Raw genomic sequence first — 17,756 nt, forward strand, 5'->3', positions numbered from 1 at the left:
ATCTCTGTAACAAGTTACATAAGGAAAACACTTTGTAAAACCTCAAAGAGCCCTCTAACTGAGAAATTATTACAGTGATAGAAATGGAAACAGTATCAGTGAGTTAGAGTAGTTATGGCCAACCTGGGAATCAGGAAGATGTGGATGCAAGTGCTTTTTCTAATATATACCTAGGTGTTACTGATAGTGAATTAGTTAACTTCTTAGTGTTCTAGGAGTTTCTTTTTTCTTTTTTTTTTAAACCCTTAACCTTCTATCTTGGAATTGATACTAAGTATTGTTTCCAAGGTAGAAGAGCAGTGAGGGCTATGTGATTGGGGTTAAGTGACTTGCCCAGGGTCACACAACTGGGAAGTATCTGAAGTCAAATTTGAACTCAGGTCCTGTCCTTAGACTTAGCTCTCAATCCACGGAGCCATCTCACTGCACCTGTGTTCTAGGTATTTCTTTAAGACCGTAAGTTAAGGGCAGTGAAGTCTGGAACAGATACTTAGTATGGATTCTAAGACATAAGGTAAAAGGGTTTTTTTTCCCCTTAAAGATTATGATAAGTTACAGCTGAGCTGCATTGATGGCGGGATTCTCTACACTGGGAGCAATCCCATTCTGGTTATATTGACAAAACCACAAATCTAGATTAGGTTAAAACAATTTAAATGTGACTGATAACCTTCTATCATAATGAACACAGTGACTTCATTCTGTCTCCTTTGTGGTTTCAACAAAAGAGGAAGCTTTGAGCTGCCTCTAGGACAGGACTACATACCTTCTATTCCTAGAGAATTTAGTTACTGGCATTCAGGGATTGGTCAAAATACGAAAAGCTAGTGTTTGAAGGAAGAAAGCTATGGATGAGGGAGAAAGGGCATTTGATTGGCTCATGCGAGTCTTCTCTGTTTCCTTGGACTCCCATAGTAGGCAACCCAGTGCTACTTGATTCATGTCTTTGGAGATTTAATCTTAGCTACAAGTGCCAGGCTGGTGGCTGCCCTGTGAGTATGCAACTAACTCCTGAACTTCTGAGTTTAGAGGATCACAGATTTAAGTCAAGAAGGATGTCTAGGCACCATCGTGTACAGCACTTAAGAGGCAATTAATCAAACGGCTCATTGGATAGAGTGATGGACCCAAAGTAAGGAAAACTTGAGCTCAAATCTGACTCTAAAAACATAGTGTATGTGCGTTCCTGTGTAAATCACTTAATCTCTGTCTGCCTGAGTTACTACAGCTACAAAGTAGAGACAATAAGAGCACCTAATTCTCAAGGTTTTTGTAAGGGTCAAATGAGGTAAGGTTTATAAAATGCACGATACAGGGCTAGCACATAGTAGACACTTAATAAATAATTATGGAAAGATGAAGGAACTGAGGCATAGAATAGTATCTTTCCAAGGGTTGAAGGCAGTAAAAGACTTCAAGCTCTAATCATTTCACTCCCAGTTCAGTATACTTTCCACTATTCCATTCTGCCTCCTAAACAAAAAACTATTAAAAAAAGGAGTGGGATACCTCAGGATATATTGTTGTTATTTAGTCATTTTTCAGTCGCCTCTGACTCTTCGTGACTCCATTGTGTTTTTTTTTTTGGGGGGGGTCACAAAATACTGGAGTGGTTTGCCATTTCCTTCTCCAATTCATTTTATAGATGAGGAAACTGAGGTAAACACGGTTAAAGCAACTTCCCCAGGGTCACACAGCTGGTAAGTGTCTGAAACCTGATTGAACTCAGGGAGTGAAGTCTTCCTGACTGCCTGGTACCCTATCCACTGTGCCACCTAGCTGCCCTCAGGTTATATTACTAGAGGTCTTTGTATAAATTCTGAAAGACTATTCTTTTATGGATGCCACAGAATTGGGATTTTGTAGAGGTATAGATTAAGGTAGACAGCCTCTGTGCTCTCTGAACTCTGTTACTATGGTATCCATCATAATACAAACTCAGATTGCTACACACCATAAAGCTTAAAAAGTGTTTTTCTCAATCTGTGAGGTAGGTGGTAAAATATTTAATACCACTATAAATCCTATTTGATATTTGGGGAAACAGCTTTGGAGTTGAATGACATGGCCACAGTCACCAAGTCAAGTTAATAAGTACTGGAGCTGACCCAAGCTTAGGTATTCTGACCCATTAGTCCAGTGCTCTCTTTACCACCACTCATCTCATGTGATCCTTTCAACAACCTCCAGGGAGGGTAGGACAGGTGAGATAAAATATTATGATCAGTGCTTTATAGACAAATAAATAGACTCAAAGGCAGTCAGTGGCTTGCCTAAAATCACATAGCCAATTAGTGTTAGAGAATTCAACCCAAATTTTACTCTATTCTTCAGTAGATAAGGGATAAGAACCAGAATCATATCAATTGTAGTCTTCTAGACTTTTCCTTATAACCCACTTTTTTTCCTTCAAACCCACTGCCAGCTTGGGATCCGTATTTCATGTTGACACAGGCCAAGGGGAATGGAACCACTCTATGGCTAGTCAAATTTGGGTACAAGGATCCAGTAGAGAGTCTGGCATTTTGCCTCCCTGGTTATCTGGTTGAAATGGGTCTAATTTCCATGGGATGTTGGCTTGGATGGTGAATTAGAGTTCTAAGTGTATCAGCTACTAGATGACACTGCCTGTATTCTCTAGACCTTTGGGGAAATGGGGAAGTCTGGTGTTACTTGTCAATTTAATGAATATGGCCTCTCTCCTACTGTGGTTTCCCCAGGAATGGTTAATCTCTTTCTGGCAGAATAAAACACATGGGAATGGTCACATATTGATAAACTCCTGCATCTCAGAAGTAGAATTTTAATTGTTTCCTTCTCTGAGAGGCAGGATGGAATTCTAGCCTTGGAATCACAAAAAGGCTTTTAAAAAACCCTGATTCTGATCCATTAATGTTAAATCAAAACTGCAGTTTCCTCAACTGGTTAACCATATGTAAGAAGGAATACATTTTTTTTTTTAAGGAATGATGTTCCCCACAATCCTGTGCAGATCTCAGAAAGTGATATTTCCCCAAGTATAGAATCTAGTTAGATGTGGTTGTCTGCAGTGTGCCTGGCAAGAGGCTAGCCATGCCCTTTTGTGGGAAGTAAAAGAGGTGGGAAAGTTTGATCAAGGGATATAGATAAGCTAGAGGGAAATTGAAGGGAGATACAGGGAGAAGATGGACATGGGACTAGGGAGGCTGCCTTTATCGGCATTTAACTCCTGCCACTATTCATTGGAGGTTCTCCCCTTAAGGTGCTGGAGAGTGACAGCTCCAGGAGTCCCCTCAACTGCTATTCCCATCCTGTGCTGTGCTGATAAGGTGGAAAGAGAATTAGAGATGAATGAACTCATGCCCTGCTAGAAGTAAGCTAGGTATCTTCCTACCTGGAATCTGTAGCTGGATTAAAGAAATGGAATCTGAGTTTTTTGGGTGTTTGACTTTTCTTACTTGTTATTAACTATTCTATTTTAAACAAATGTCTTTTTTGCATTTCTATGATACTATGTGATTCATTCAGATTGGTGGGGGTGATGGGAACAACAGAAGAAAATGAGAGTTTAGGAGCTGATGAGAAGTGCTTTTGGATAGATAAGCCAAATATCTTTAGAACTTGAATATGACAGTGGGAGGTGCTATATGTAAGACAAATAACACCTGTTATACCTGCCTTACTGGGCTGTTGTGAGGATATAATGAGGCAATTAATGTTAAAGGCTTTATAGAACTTAGCTATCATCATGTCACAAGACTTTAATGTCTGCATTTCTGAGTGTCTCTTTGTTTCTCTCTGTCTCTCTGTCTTTGTGTGTCTCTTTGTCTGTAATTGTCTGTCTGGGTCTGTGTCTGCCTCGTGAAATTGGATCATAAATGACTTGAATCTCCTCCTGTGAATGACACACCCACTGTTTCTCACTCTATCAGGCAGATTTAGAACGGCAGCTGCTCAGCACTCTCTGGATGAATTCCACTGATGACTTTTTTATGTTCAAAATCTATCTTGATGACTCACATGTTAGAAATGTTTTTTTGAAGGATCCAGGGCTACCTGGGGTATATGTTAGTGTTTTCCATGACTGCACACATAGGGCACAGCACAATTCTGTAAACCCAACTAGCTTCCCATGGGAGGATGGGGCACAGGAATCAATTTCTTATCTGGGGATAAGTTAGTTGAGGTGGTTGTGTGTTGGATTGCAGCAGAGAGAGGAAAATGAGAAAAGGATATAGCTACTTCTGTGAGAAGATTGAAGATAGCTTAGAGCTCTGAGTCATTCAGGGAATGCTTCCTGAAAAAAAAAAATTCTAGTCTCATATATTAGCTCCAAAGAACCCAAGGTTAGACTTGGCTAATCTGATCAATGACTCCCCACTAATATGCTAATAAACAAGGATTAGTGTACTTTTACTGGGATTTTCTGGAGATATGACTCAACCTTTGTTGTCTGAACCATTATTAACCTCAGAGGCAGGAATTTTAGTTTAGGTAAGAGGGGAACACAAAGGTCAAAGGGGGAAATTATTTTAGACCAGATGATTTACTATCACAATATGCAAGGTTGTCTACTCTATGTGTGCATCTTATCTCTCTATCCATCACTCTATCCATCACTCTATCCATCTCCCTCTCCTTCTTTCTTTCTTTCTTTCTTTCTTTCTTTCTTTCTTTCTTTCTTTCTTTCTTTCTTTCTTTCTTTCTTTCTTTCTTTCTTTCTTTCTTTCTTTCTTTCTTTCTTTCTTTCTTTCTTTCTTTCTTTCTTTCTTTCTTTCTTTCTTTCTTTCTTTCTTTCTTTCTTTCTTTCTTTCTTTCTTTCTTTCTTCCTTAACATATATGTTATGTATATTTTTATATGTATACATAATAAAAATCAGAATATGTTCTCTATATATAACTATCTTTATATATTATATAAATACAAATACACACATGTATATTCAGTTCTGTTAAGCACCAAACTAGTTTGGAGTTTCCCACCCTTGGGGAAAATCAGACAGCTTCTGATGTCTTTCCTGTAAGCAACTCTTCAGAAAAGACAAAACAAAACAAAACTACTCTGACATAGTGAATGCTTAATAAACATTTGTTGAATTGAATTCAGCTATAATGAAACACTCTCTGAAGCTGAAGTCAGCAGCAACTTGGAAACTGACTTTGAACACAGGTATTGACTACTTGTTGGCCTAATGTCCCCAATGCAGCAGACTATTTACTAGCATGATTCTCTTGTGGGCCCTGCTCTCGTTTACAAACCATTCTTCTGTGAATTCAATGTCTTATTGGACTGAGCTATATTGCTCCTCCTTAACTAGGTGACAGTCATCCTACAGGGGACTAGGCTGGTCAAGTAGGAGCTGAGTCCTGAGAGGGTTGGATAGATACCTGCACTTGGGCCTTGCAAGTCAGGAATACTGCCCTTTCAAATGGTAGAAGGTTACAAGCGAACAGAAACCATGGGAATTGGGCAGTCCAAGGTGGAGGGTCTATTATATGTTTCCTGTTGAATGGAAGCAGTCACTGTAGCCAGCTAGAGAGGAAGGACTCTGGGACAGCAAGAGAGATGAGAGCTTCACAAGGAAATTAGAGATACCCAAATAATTCTATAGTAACTATTTATAAAGATACTGGCTCAGACTTACTCTTGCTACTTTGGAGTGAATATTTTATTTCCCCAGATGTGTACAACATCCCTGGGGAATCTGTTGGGCAGCAGTACCCCTATGCCTCCAGATTAACTGAATGTCTCCTATATATTTTCCTTGGTTGTTGGACTCAGTAGGGCCTAAACATTCTAAATAGTAAAGAGAGAAATTTCTTTTTTTTTAATCTTCTGAGGGATGATCATTTTTCCTCTTTCTTGACTGAGTTTAGAGAATCCACCCTACTCGGAGACCCACAATAGGAAGATACTTGAATTTCTCTAAGGTCATGAAAATCATTAGGGTAGAAGTTGGTTTTGGTTTGGGGCCCAAAGCCTATTTGGGTGTCTGGACTAGGTTTGAGTATATTTTATGATTAGACTTGTTCTACTGGGCACCAGAGAGCACATCTAATACCAAACGAATGAATTTAATAGGGAGGGATAGTTCTTTTTAAAATAAGGAAAAACTTCTTAACAATGAGAGCTATCCAATAGTGAGCAAATGAATGGATTTTTAAAAAATCTACTAAATGACTACTTTGATTTATGTACTGGGAATACAAAAAATCCTTGGTCTTAAGGTGTTTCTAAAGGAGGGAGACGACACATAATGGAGTTGTGGTCAAAAAGAGGAGTTTTGGTCCGAAGAGTCTTAGAGGTATTCAGAGAGGACTAGCTACCTCTGTGCTAGTTTGAAGGCTTACTGAGCCCTTTTCAGGACTGCTCATCCACTGTTGGTTTTTATTTTTTACCCAACTCTTACCTGTGCCTTCAACAAGCTATAGTATGCTTGGTGGTCACACCTTGGAAAACCATCTTGGCAGATGGGCCAAACCAGGTTGAAGTTGACCAACAGACCTCAAACTTGTTGGTGAGTTAGGGGATGCCCCGCCCCGCCCCAGCATGTGAAGACTTCTCCTGGCAGAATGGACAAATGAAAACAAATTGTTCCAATGGCCATAAAGGTGACTAAAGTAGGCATTGAGGAGCACATAGAACTTGGTCAGACATTGAAGATGCCAACATCATTTGGTCATCCACTGCATCCCAGACCATCACCAATTGTCTTGACTTTTGTCTTGCTACTAGGCTTAGATGACTGGAAGAGAGTCTGGTGACTTTGTACAATTCTGCCTCACTTAAATCCAAATCACATGCAAATCAAGATATCACCCTCATGATTTCATTGATCCTCTTTGAGTAGAAAGGACGAAAAAGAACACAAAACTAATGAATGGAGCCCTAAGTGACGATTATTGTACCCTTTCCAGAAGCAATTGTTTGCTTTGATTACTGTTTCCAAAGCAAGAGGTAGAAGAAGATTTGGAGAGATGGCTAAATCCACAATGGCAGAACAGATAGCACAATGAATAGGTTAGATGCCTGGCGGGGTGGGAGGGAGACATAGTCTGAAATTAGATGCTTTTTCAAGAAGAAGCTGGATATTGAAGATGAGATTTATGTTTCAGGTAGGAACTGGACTAGAGATCTCTGAGGTCCACTCTCGCTTTGTTATTCAATTCTTATGAACTGTTCCCACAATGACTTCTTACTGAGTGGAATGTCTATAAAAGTGTCTTCCTTTCTCATCAAAGAATGATGCAAGACTACAACTCCAAGCCCCAGAGAGGGTCTGTTTTCAGACAATGGATCAGCTTTTAATTAGGCTATTTGAGTAGATTTTCTTTCTCCAAAACATGGCTGCTGAGTTAATAGGATGGATTCTCATCTCCTGTGTGTACTTAAAGAGACATGGAAATCCATTCAAGGCCAGATGCATCGATGGGCTTTTCTCCAGTAGTTTGGAGAGAAGTAAAATAAAGTTGGATCTGTCAGAAATATGACAGGGAACAGAGACCTATGAGAGGAAAAAAATGAACCTGTTTGGTGTATTTTGGAACAATTTCTGTTCACTACTTGCATGTGATTAGTTTCTGGGCAAGTGACCAATAGTGAAACAAATAGGTCTGATTCAAATATTGAATATACTGGCAGGAGGCAGGAGAAACACAAAAGAAAAGGCTAAGCCCCAACATCATAGTATTCTCTAGGCTGTGTGGAAAAGGCAAGCAGAGGCTAGGTTTGAGGAAGGCCTGACTCAAAGGTGCCACAGTGAGGAACCTGGGTACAATGGGCAGGGGATAATTGCCAGAATGCCCATTCAGCACTGCAATACAAGTTACCCTGTGTTGGCTGCATTCCTCTACAGGAGGAAAAGTTGTTTGGATCCTTTAGACTCTATACAAATTGTGCTGCCTGGGCTCTTCTTTAGGGACTTGTGGACATTTACTCCCAAATGGAGGAATGAATCATAATGGATATAGTCCATTCAGATGGGTTTGTGACAATCTTCTGTCCTATTTTACCTTTGGCAAGTAGAACCATTTAATGTACATGTTGGTGGGCAGTGCACTCACTAACCCACAATCTATCACTGAAGTCTTCTTTGGAGTGGGCTTTAATGATTAGGCAACAGGCTATGACTCAGCTAAGACCAAATGCATCAATATTTCAAAACCCAATCCAATGAACATTTAATAAGTATATTATATGCAAGATACCTAGCTGGGGTTTGGGGATACAAAGACAAACTATTTCCTGACCTCATGGATCTTACATTTTTTCTAGAAGGATAGAATACAACATGTATATACTTAAGTAAATACAAGATCATTGGAGGAGGGAGAAAGAATACAAACAATTATATAGGAGGGATCAGAAAGAGAAGGTGGCACATGAATTAAACTTTAAAAGAAACTAGGAATTCTGAGAGGTAGGGGCAGGAGTATACTGGTAAATATTTAACATTCTGCTCTCTGAAAAATAAAAGTATGCATAACCTACTTAAAACAAACTCTTTATGTTCTGTCTTAGAATCAGTATTATGTATTGGTTCTAAGGCAGAAGAGTGGTAAAGGCTAGGTAATGGGGGTTATATGACTTGTCACAGCTAGGAAGTGTCTAAGGTCAGATTTGAACTCAGGACCTCTCATCTCCAGGCCTGGCTCCCAATCCTCTGAGCCACCTAGATGCCCCTTCACAACATACTTTTAAGTTTAATCAATATTATTAACATTTTCTCCTTTACTTTTTGAATGCTAGACAATCAGTAATGACCTGATTTTAGTCTTTGTCAGCTTCTGAGTTGTAAATATTCATAGGGAAAATCTAATAATCAACTCTGAACTGGTCAGAGTTAGTTCTAGCATACAACTACATTTAGGTGAGGAGGAAGTTCATTTTGGACTTGGGATATCACTTTACAGGTTGTTAAATAAGACTTGAACTAAGACGGTGGCTATGTAAATAGACTATGGAAGTTGATTGAATGAAACTTGGGAACTGATTGTCTATAGAGAATGAAGAGAAGGGAAAAGTAAAGAATGGTTCTGAGGTTGCCAACCTGGATCACTGGAAGAAGAGTGGCAGCTTCAACAGAAATAGGGAAGTTTGGAGAAGAGCTAGGTTTAGGGGAAAGATGAGTTCAGTACCAGACATGTTGTATTTAAGGTGTCTCTGGGATATCTTATAGGCAATTAGCAATATGGGGTATATAAGTATTCAGGGAGAACTAGCATCTCTGATGTGAGGGCTTACCAAGTCCTTTTCAGGGCTACTCATTCACCTTTGGTGTCCACCTGGCACTTAAATCTCATATATGACTCAAAGCAGCTGTAGCATGCTCAGTAGCTACATCTTGGTAAACCATCTTGGCAGATGGATTAAGCCAGGTTGAAGGTGACCAATGGGACACAAACCCATCAGTTAGCAGAGAGTTGACCCCAAGCATATGAAGATTTCCCTTGGTGAAATGGGGTGATATGAACAATTTGTTCCAGTGGCCATGAAGGTGCCTGAAGCGGACATTGTGAAATGCTTAGTTCAAATATGGATGAAAGCAAGGTCATCCACCATATTCTGGACCATTGTTAGTTTTCCTGACTTTTGTTTTGCCACTAGACTTGGATTACTCTGGAAGACAGAGTGAAACTGACAACTTTATACACTTCTGCCTCCCTTAAATTCAAGTCACGTACAAGTCAGAACATCACCCCGTAATGTCATTGATCCTCTTTGAAAAGAAAGGACAAAGTACAGCATCAGGTGGGAATGGAATACAAGAGAAAGGTTGGGAATGCCTACATATACAAGGTTTCTCAAAATCCTTAGTGTGGTTTTAAGTTTTAGTAAGCTTAAAATATATACTTTATTTTCATTTTTGTTCACCTTATACTTATATGTGACCAAACATGAAAGGAGAGACTACATTAAGATTTTCTGGACATTATATATATGTATATAGAGGTGCAAAAATGTCAGCATATAGGTATATATGTATGTCCCTCTTGTCAAGTTTTGTCAAATAGCATAAATGTATTATTTAGGTATATATGTACATACTCATATAGCTACATGTATGTATGTGTGTATACACACACACACACAAAGAGTCATCTACTCTCTTAACATAGAGTTGAAAATTAAATTCCTGGGGGAGATGATGAGATTACCAAGAAAGAAAGTATAGAAAGAAAAGGGGACACAGGCAGAGTCTAGAAGAACATTCAAGATAGGTAGATGAAAGAGGGAGGTAGATCCAACCAAGGAGACTGAAAAGTGGTCAGACATGTAAGAAGAAAACCAGGAAAGAAGATAATGTCATAGAACTCAAGGAAAAAGAAGATCCTGGAGGAATAAGTGGTAATTCCAAAAGCCACAGAGAAATCAAATAAGGTAAGTCTTGAGAGAAGGCTAGCAGCTCTAGCAGTTAAGAAATTATTGTTTAGAGCAGTTTCAGTCACATGGAATGTCTTTTTTTTTCTCCCTCAAAACCCTAACCTTCTGCCCGAGAGTTAATTCTAAGTATGAGTTCCAAGGCAGAAGAGAGTTAAGAGCTATGCTGTGGTTAAGTTGATTTGCCCAGGATCACACAGCTAGGAAGGGTCTGAGGTCAGATTTGAATCCAGGTCTTCCTGACTCCAGGCCTGGCTCTCAATTCACTGAACCATCTAGCTGTCCCCTATGGTAGGATTTTTTACTTTATATTAGGTACTCTTTAAACCAATGTGGATTATAACCCCCACTTGTTCTAGTAGATGGGCTTATGAGTTGCTGTGTCCTAAACAATTCATCCTTTGGTGGCTGACCTCCTGGTGAAGAACCATACAAACAGAGCAAAGTCTTTTCTTATAGAACAGATTATTTCATGAGGGGCCCTGCAGATAGAGTAAAAAAGGAAATATTGACTTAATACAGATCCAGCCATCAATCTAAAACTAACTGGGTAAAAATAGTCTGTGCTGCGTTATTTTAAGGGCAAACAGGTATTAGTGGATTGGTGCTTGAAAAAAATTAGTGAATTTATCTTACCAAGATCCTATTTGTGTTTATTATGTGTTTTATATGATCTATATATATTTACACACGTGTAATACATACATATATGTATAAACAAAATTACATATACATACCCATAGATGATGCACATAAACATACAATATGGTGCAGGTACAATGTATACATACAACTTGAAAATAGGCCCCTTGCTTTAATTAAAGTTTCAACAGTGATTGCACTTGGATCGAACTCTCATAATAAAAATACAAAAAAGAGAAATATATTTGTAGAAATTCAAAATATCTTTTGATGACTGACAGTAATATCACAAATGAAGTCAGAAGAATTTGATTTAAACAAGCAATTATGTTTTTGTTGTTGTTTTTAAAGAGGAGGATCTCATGATCTCACCCAGGATGGAATTGCAGGGGTTGCATTAGTCCCATCCTAATGACAGAACTGCTTTGACCTGCTGCATGTCTGACTTGGGCTGGTTTGTCTCTTTTTAGGCATCCTGATGGCCCCCACTTCACACAGGCTCCCTGCACTGCTGCCATATTTAGCTTGGCCAATGGATTGGCTTAGCCAACATCCTGGCACAGAACTCCCAAGCTCAGGAATTTCACAAGCCTCAGCCTCCTCAGAAGCTGAGATCATGGGCTGCCATCACACTAGGCTAAGTGATGACAGTTGGCAGTACTTTAACACTTCTAAGTCTGTGATTTCTTCCATACCCGGCCTGTTGCACTGAGCCAGGCTGGTCCTCATATGACAGACACAAGGCATTGCAAAGGCTTCACTCAAAGACTTTCCCCCTTTAAAGAAGGTGCCAAAGCTTGGGTTTGGCTGACATAGTTCCTGTGGGTCAATCATGGACACCTCCATGCCATTACCAATGGGGATTTGTGAGGAGAAGTGACAATAGAAGAGTAAGGAGAACCTAAATTAAAATGCATTAATTATCTTTCTCTCTGCTTCTATTTTGACATATGGAAGTGCTCACTGAGAAATCTATGTAATCTTTGGAAAAGCTTGAATTTATCCATCATTTGTCTGATTGTCACCTAGGCATTTTCTTGCAAGTGAAAATAGAACCTTGACCTTGGGGATGCAGGGGGTACAAGCAGAAAATTGCCTTCTGCAGGTAACATGCCTCATGGTTTATCAGGGACCTCCTACTGTACCTGCTCTTGGTTGTCAAGGAGACAGACAGGTAGGGGGGGATGATAGACAGGTATGGACTTCCTTGTTGCTATTCACTTGGAAATCCATCTGGAATTATAGTTTGTTGGAAAGGCTGGTGCCTGTGGGGAAGTAGACAGATATCCCTTAGACTGTGCTGAGGAGAACAACTCCATGGCAGAAGGAAGAACAATTGGATACTGACCAAGGGGCAAGAGCCATAAATAAACCCTGGGATGACTGACATTGCATTTTTTTTGGCCAATTTTTAACTTATTTTTTTAATTAACAGATTTATTTTCTTTTTTTCTTACTTCCTTCTATTAGAAAAAAAGACCTTTTCTATAACAAATACACATAGAAAAGCAAAACAAATGTCTGTATTAACCATGTCCAAAAATATTTCTCAATCGTTCCTCTCACCAATATTTCTTTATCTCAAGATTCAATCCTGTCCCCCACTCATCCTTACCTTCAGGGCTATGGAACTCACACAGGGGTGTTGATGTCAGTTTGGACAGAAGAGAAAGGTTTTGTCTGGCTCTGCCTTGGCTCTATTCTGCCTGCTATCATTCTCATCTAAGCCACAAAATGGAAGTATTATTTACATTCATCCTACTGACCTTTTGAATTAAGACAGGATAACCAATTTCTTTTTATTTTTTAATCCTTACCTTCTGTCTTAGAATCAATACCATGTATTGGTTCCAAGGAAAAATAGCAATAAGGGCTAGGAAATTGAGATTAAGTGACTTGCCCAGGATCACAAACCTGGGAAGTATCAGTGGCCAGATTTGAACCCAGGATTTCCCCATCTCCAGACCTGGCTCTCTATTCACTGAGTCACCTAACTGCTCCCAAGACAATCAATTTCTGGCTCCTTTTGAGGAGTGAGGGCAGTCTCTGAAGTTGTAGATCTAACTTCCTTTTATTTCCCCAATTTCCTTAAATGAAAACAAATTGTATTCTCTGATTCTTTTGTCTCTCCAGGACCAAGTTTCTGATTCACCTACAGTATGGTGGCAGGTAGAAATGGGGATCCACACTCTTGCTTAAGATGTCTCTATTTTTTCCAGAAAAGGCTGGTGGGAGTAGAATGGGCTGCTCTTGTAGAATAGGCCTCCTAATTAGAGCAATCCACAAATGGGCAGAGCATTGGAGGTCTTCAAGAAGTGGCCAGAAGGTCTCTTATCAGGGCTACTGGAGAAAGAATTCCAGCTCAGATATTGGTTGGTGTATAAATGGAGGTGATCCCTGAAGTCCTTTAAACTTGAAAGATTATAGCTCTGGATGCCTCCAAATCTTTTCTGTGTCAAGTTCTGGGGCCTTAGAAGGCCTTTTGTATTGGTCATCTCTCTGGGTTAGAAGGTACTCTGTCTCATAGGGCCCCTTTCTTTCTGTAAGATGCTGCTCCAGTACCATTCTGCATAGTTTCTCCTGTTCCCCCCCCCTCAACTCCTCAAGCCTTCTCTCTCAAACTATCCTGAATTTGACTAATTTCTATGATTTTCTATTTACTTTATTTTTATCATAGATTTAGAAGTGAAAGGCACTTTAGATATCATCTATTCTAACTCCTTCATTTTACAGGTGAAAGGTATAGAAGGTCACCAGAGAGGTTAAAGGACTTGTCCAAGGTCACACAAGTAGTGAGGAGGAGCAGAGCTGAGATTTGAACCCAGGTCCTCTGACTCCAGATCCAGCAAACTTTCTAGTGTGCCATGATGCCCATGATCTTGTCTTTACTCCTCACAATCTTTATGGAGGCAGCAGGTAAGTACAGTGGTGATGAAGCTAGAGTCAGAAAGACCTAAATTGAAACATTAGCTGTGTGATCTTGGGCAAATTATTTAAACTCTGTTTGCCTCAGTTTCTTTCATCAACTGTAAAATAGGGATCACAGAGTTTTTGTGAAGATCAAGTAATATGTATAAAGTGCATTTCACAGTACCCAGCACATAGTAGGCACTTCAATGCTTATTTTCTTCCTCCCTTCTTTGATACCTCAATATCATAAACCTATACTGAAGCCAGATTTTTTCACAATTTCCCAACAATTTCAGGCACCAAAGAGATTAATTAAATTCAAGTCCTTAGTCTGCAAATCCAGTATTCTCCCCAACTTACCATATAGCCTACTCTTACATGGCCCCTTGAGAAAACTCTAGTGACAGATATCTTTCATATGCTTATTTTTAATTACTTACTTATATATTTGTTTTTCATCTCAATGCCCCCATGTTCTCTTCTTGACTGTAATCTCTGTGAAGGCAAGACTAGGATCTTATTTAATCTTTGCATTCCCAGTATTGAGCACAGTGCATTCACATAGGAGCCATCTAACGAGTGAAAGAAAGACCCATGGAGGTTGTTTCCCAAAGTCACACAGCCATGGAGCACATGGGACCATACTCTGCATGTGACAGGTTTGCTATAAATCCTGGGGTACTCTAGAGGTGAGATGACTGAGAGTGAGATGACTGAGATCCTTGCAAAGAGCTCTATGAGAGGAAGGCTGTTATAGAGGAAATAGCACTAGTCTGGAGTCTGAGGATCTTGTTACTATCCCCAGCTCAGTGACTTACTAGCTATGTGACTTTCGGTAATACTTCCCTACTCTGGGCTTCATTCTACCTTTCTGTAGAACACAGCTAAGAATACCTGCACTACCTACCTGGCAGGTGTTGTGAGGACAGAGTTTCTACAAATATAAGCTCCTAGAATAATTACCTGGCTACTAAGAAGCCCTACTTTGAAAGTCAGCCTTGTCATTATCAAAGTAATGTGGGTTGTCAGATATGGCTACAGGATTGCAGAGTCCTTTTCCCACTGTGAGTGTGAAGATTCTTGGTTATTTTATAGCTCTTACTGGGGAAAATATTTTACAGTTTGTTGAAATCCTCGGTTTAAATGCTAGCTGTCCCACTTACTATGGGACCATGGGCATTTCCCTGCCCCCAAGACTTATTCTGAGCCTCAATTTTTTCTTTATCTGTAAAAAATGTGACACAATGCCTATCTTATGGGATTGTTGAAGCATCTAGGGGGCAAAGTAGATGGGGGTAGATCTTCAGTGAGGAAGACAAAAATTCAAATACAGTCTCAGATGCCTAATAACTGGTATGAGTCTGGTCGTCATTAAGCATCTTTGCTATCACTATTGCTTCTTTTTCTTCCTCTTTCTTTTCTTCTTCTTCTTCTTCTTCTTCTTCTTCTTCTTCTTCTTCTTCTTCTTCTTCTTCTTCTTCTTCTTCTTCTGCTGCTGCTGCTGCTGCTGTTGCTGCTGCTACTACTACTACTATTGCAGCTAGAAGGTATAGTTAATGGAGTTAAGAAGACTTGAGTTTAAATCCTGACTCAGGTACTAGCTATGTGAACCTGGACAAATCACTTAACCTCTGTTTGCTTTTAGTTTCTTCAATTGTAAAATGGGGATAAAAAATGGTACCTTCCTGATACAGTTGTGAGAATAGAATGAAGTAATATATGTTAAGCATTTTACAAATGCTAAACTACTACATAAATGTTAGCTATTATTATTATTATCTTTCCCCTGTTCTTTAAAATGCTCCCGAGTCTCTAAAATGCATTACCTTCAATGCTAAATCTTCTCTGATGAACCAGGTACTCATTAGCTAGTTCCAATCACTGGGCTGGGGGAGTTTTAGCAGTAGTATTTGCTTTCCTCCCATTCTGAAGAAATTGTAAGCATTCAGCCTGCCTGCTGGAATGGATTGTTAAGTCTTTTGGAGTCCTGGACCATTTAACACAGGAAACAAAACCAATATTCTTGAGTTTTTCCACAGGTTCCCTGGAGCTCAAGTCATTATTGAACTCAGGTGAAGAGGCTGGCAGAGACAATCCTTATCATCTAAAATTGTCTATCTGAAATGGATTGTAAGTGTTGCAGCTGCATGAAATTTCCCAGAAATTAGCTATCTTGTCTAGACTTGGCTAGTGAGATGTGAATCCTTTCACCTAGTTCATTTTTGTTTTTTCTTTTTTTCTCTCCAAAAGCCGATCAGAAGGTGAATGATTTCAGGCATCATTATCACTAAAGAGAGCCATGGTAGATAACCACGATTGGCTGATTTGAGGACCAGAACATGAGTTATGAGTTTTTGATGGATGTCTGGGCCATGTCCCTACTCTTTTTATGTCTTTTGATGTTGGGGACTAGCCTGACCTCCTCCAAGCATCCTTTTGTTGATTGCCTCTAGATACAAGGAATTGGCTTTGTGGATGAGGAGGCTGAAGCAACAACCCTAGAGGAAACTACTCTTAGTCTAAAATAATCTGGCTTAATTTTTAGTGATTCATCCTAATTAGTTTGAGATAGCAAATTAATAGAGAACTACCAGTGGGTGGCTTTGGAGAATGCTGTGATCTTTTCTATTCTGTCTGACTTAGTTGAGTCTAGGTTTGTCTGTAGGCACAGTGATTGATGTTGGGGAGGTGGCAGGGAGGAATATCTCCATTTAAAACCAAGAAGTGAAGAAGAGGGAAAAAAGCAGAACAAAACCCTAAACCAAAATATGTTCTAAATCTCTTGGACGTTGTGTGACTCTGACCATAAATTATGATTTAGATGAAAATGAAGAAATTTAAAGTGAAATTTAAGATATAGATAATTTAAGTAAAACTCTGAAGCCATTTCAGCTCCACTCGGCCAGCTTGATAACCAGTCATGGAATATGACTACTCTGCTATGGGCCCTCACACTACAGGGAAGCTTCCAGGGTTCTACCCACCTTTCCTCATCATTAAAGATTTATTACCTTTGTGTCTTGAAGTGTGTTATTTCTAAGAGTTCTCTGTTAGAAGCTGGTACCCTCAGAGAGGCAGGCCATACCTGAACCATATCAATCATTGACACATTAGCAGGAATTAAAATTTTAGGATACTCTCCAAGATGACAACTTAGTTGCACTAGCCTCTGACTCTTAGGCTGGTGTTCTTTCTATTGTACCATACTACACTAGCAACATAAGTTATTCACAAATTGTTTCCATTCTTGAATAGTGCTGAAAAGAGCAAGATGGAATTTATATGTAATATGATATAAGACAACCAGGTAGTGTGGGCAGTCTTATTTTAGCTCACTCTACTTCTCATGATTTTGGTTCTATTTCAAAGGTCTTCTTCTGTTCCCTATACACAACATCCCCTATCCCTCCTTTGTTTCTCTTGTAGGATAGTACTCTCTCTTCTCATTTCTGTCTTATAGAATCTCTAGCTTTCTTCAGGGTGTTCCATAGAAAGCCTTTCTTAACTCTAACATTCTCTATTAAAATTATTTTCAATGACTTTGTATATACATTTTCTCTCTTTACATTTCCTCTCTCAGTCCTCCTCCCCCAGTAGAATGTGAATTTCTTGATGGTAAGGAACAGTCTTTGTATTCCGAGGATGTAGCATATCTGTTATTGGCAAGAACTTAAAAATATTTGTTCAATGGAATTAAATTGGTTATAGTTTACTAAAGTTCTTACAAAATTTGCCAAGTTCCATTTACCCTTCCGTTACTGGGCCATTGAGAAAATGAACTCTCCCTTTTTGGTAGATTCTGAAAGAATACCTCCCCCCCCCATGCTACCTGGATGAACCTCTT

The 17,756-nt window shown here is 39.4% G+C and overlaps 1 protein-coding gene across 1 annotated transcript in view; it reads right to left on the reverse strand.

Annotated features, from left to right (window-relative positions):
• Window positions 1–17,756, reverse strand: part of NTSR1 (neurotensin receptor 1) — a 146,071-nt gene that overhangs the window by 19,416 nt on the left and 108,899 nt on the right. The window lies entirely within an intron of this gene.

The sequence above is a fragment of the Monodelphis domestica genome, chromosome 1 (assembly GCF_027887165.1).
Source record: "Monodelphis domestica isolate mMonDom1 chromosome 1, mMonDom1.pri, whole genome shotgun sequence".
NCBI classification, from domain to species: Eukaryota; Metazoa; Chordata; class Mammalia; order Didelphimorphia; family Didelphidae; genus Monodelphis; species Monodelphis domestica.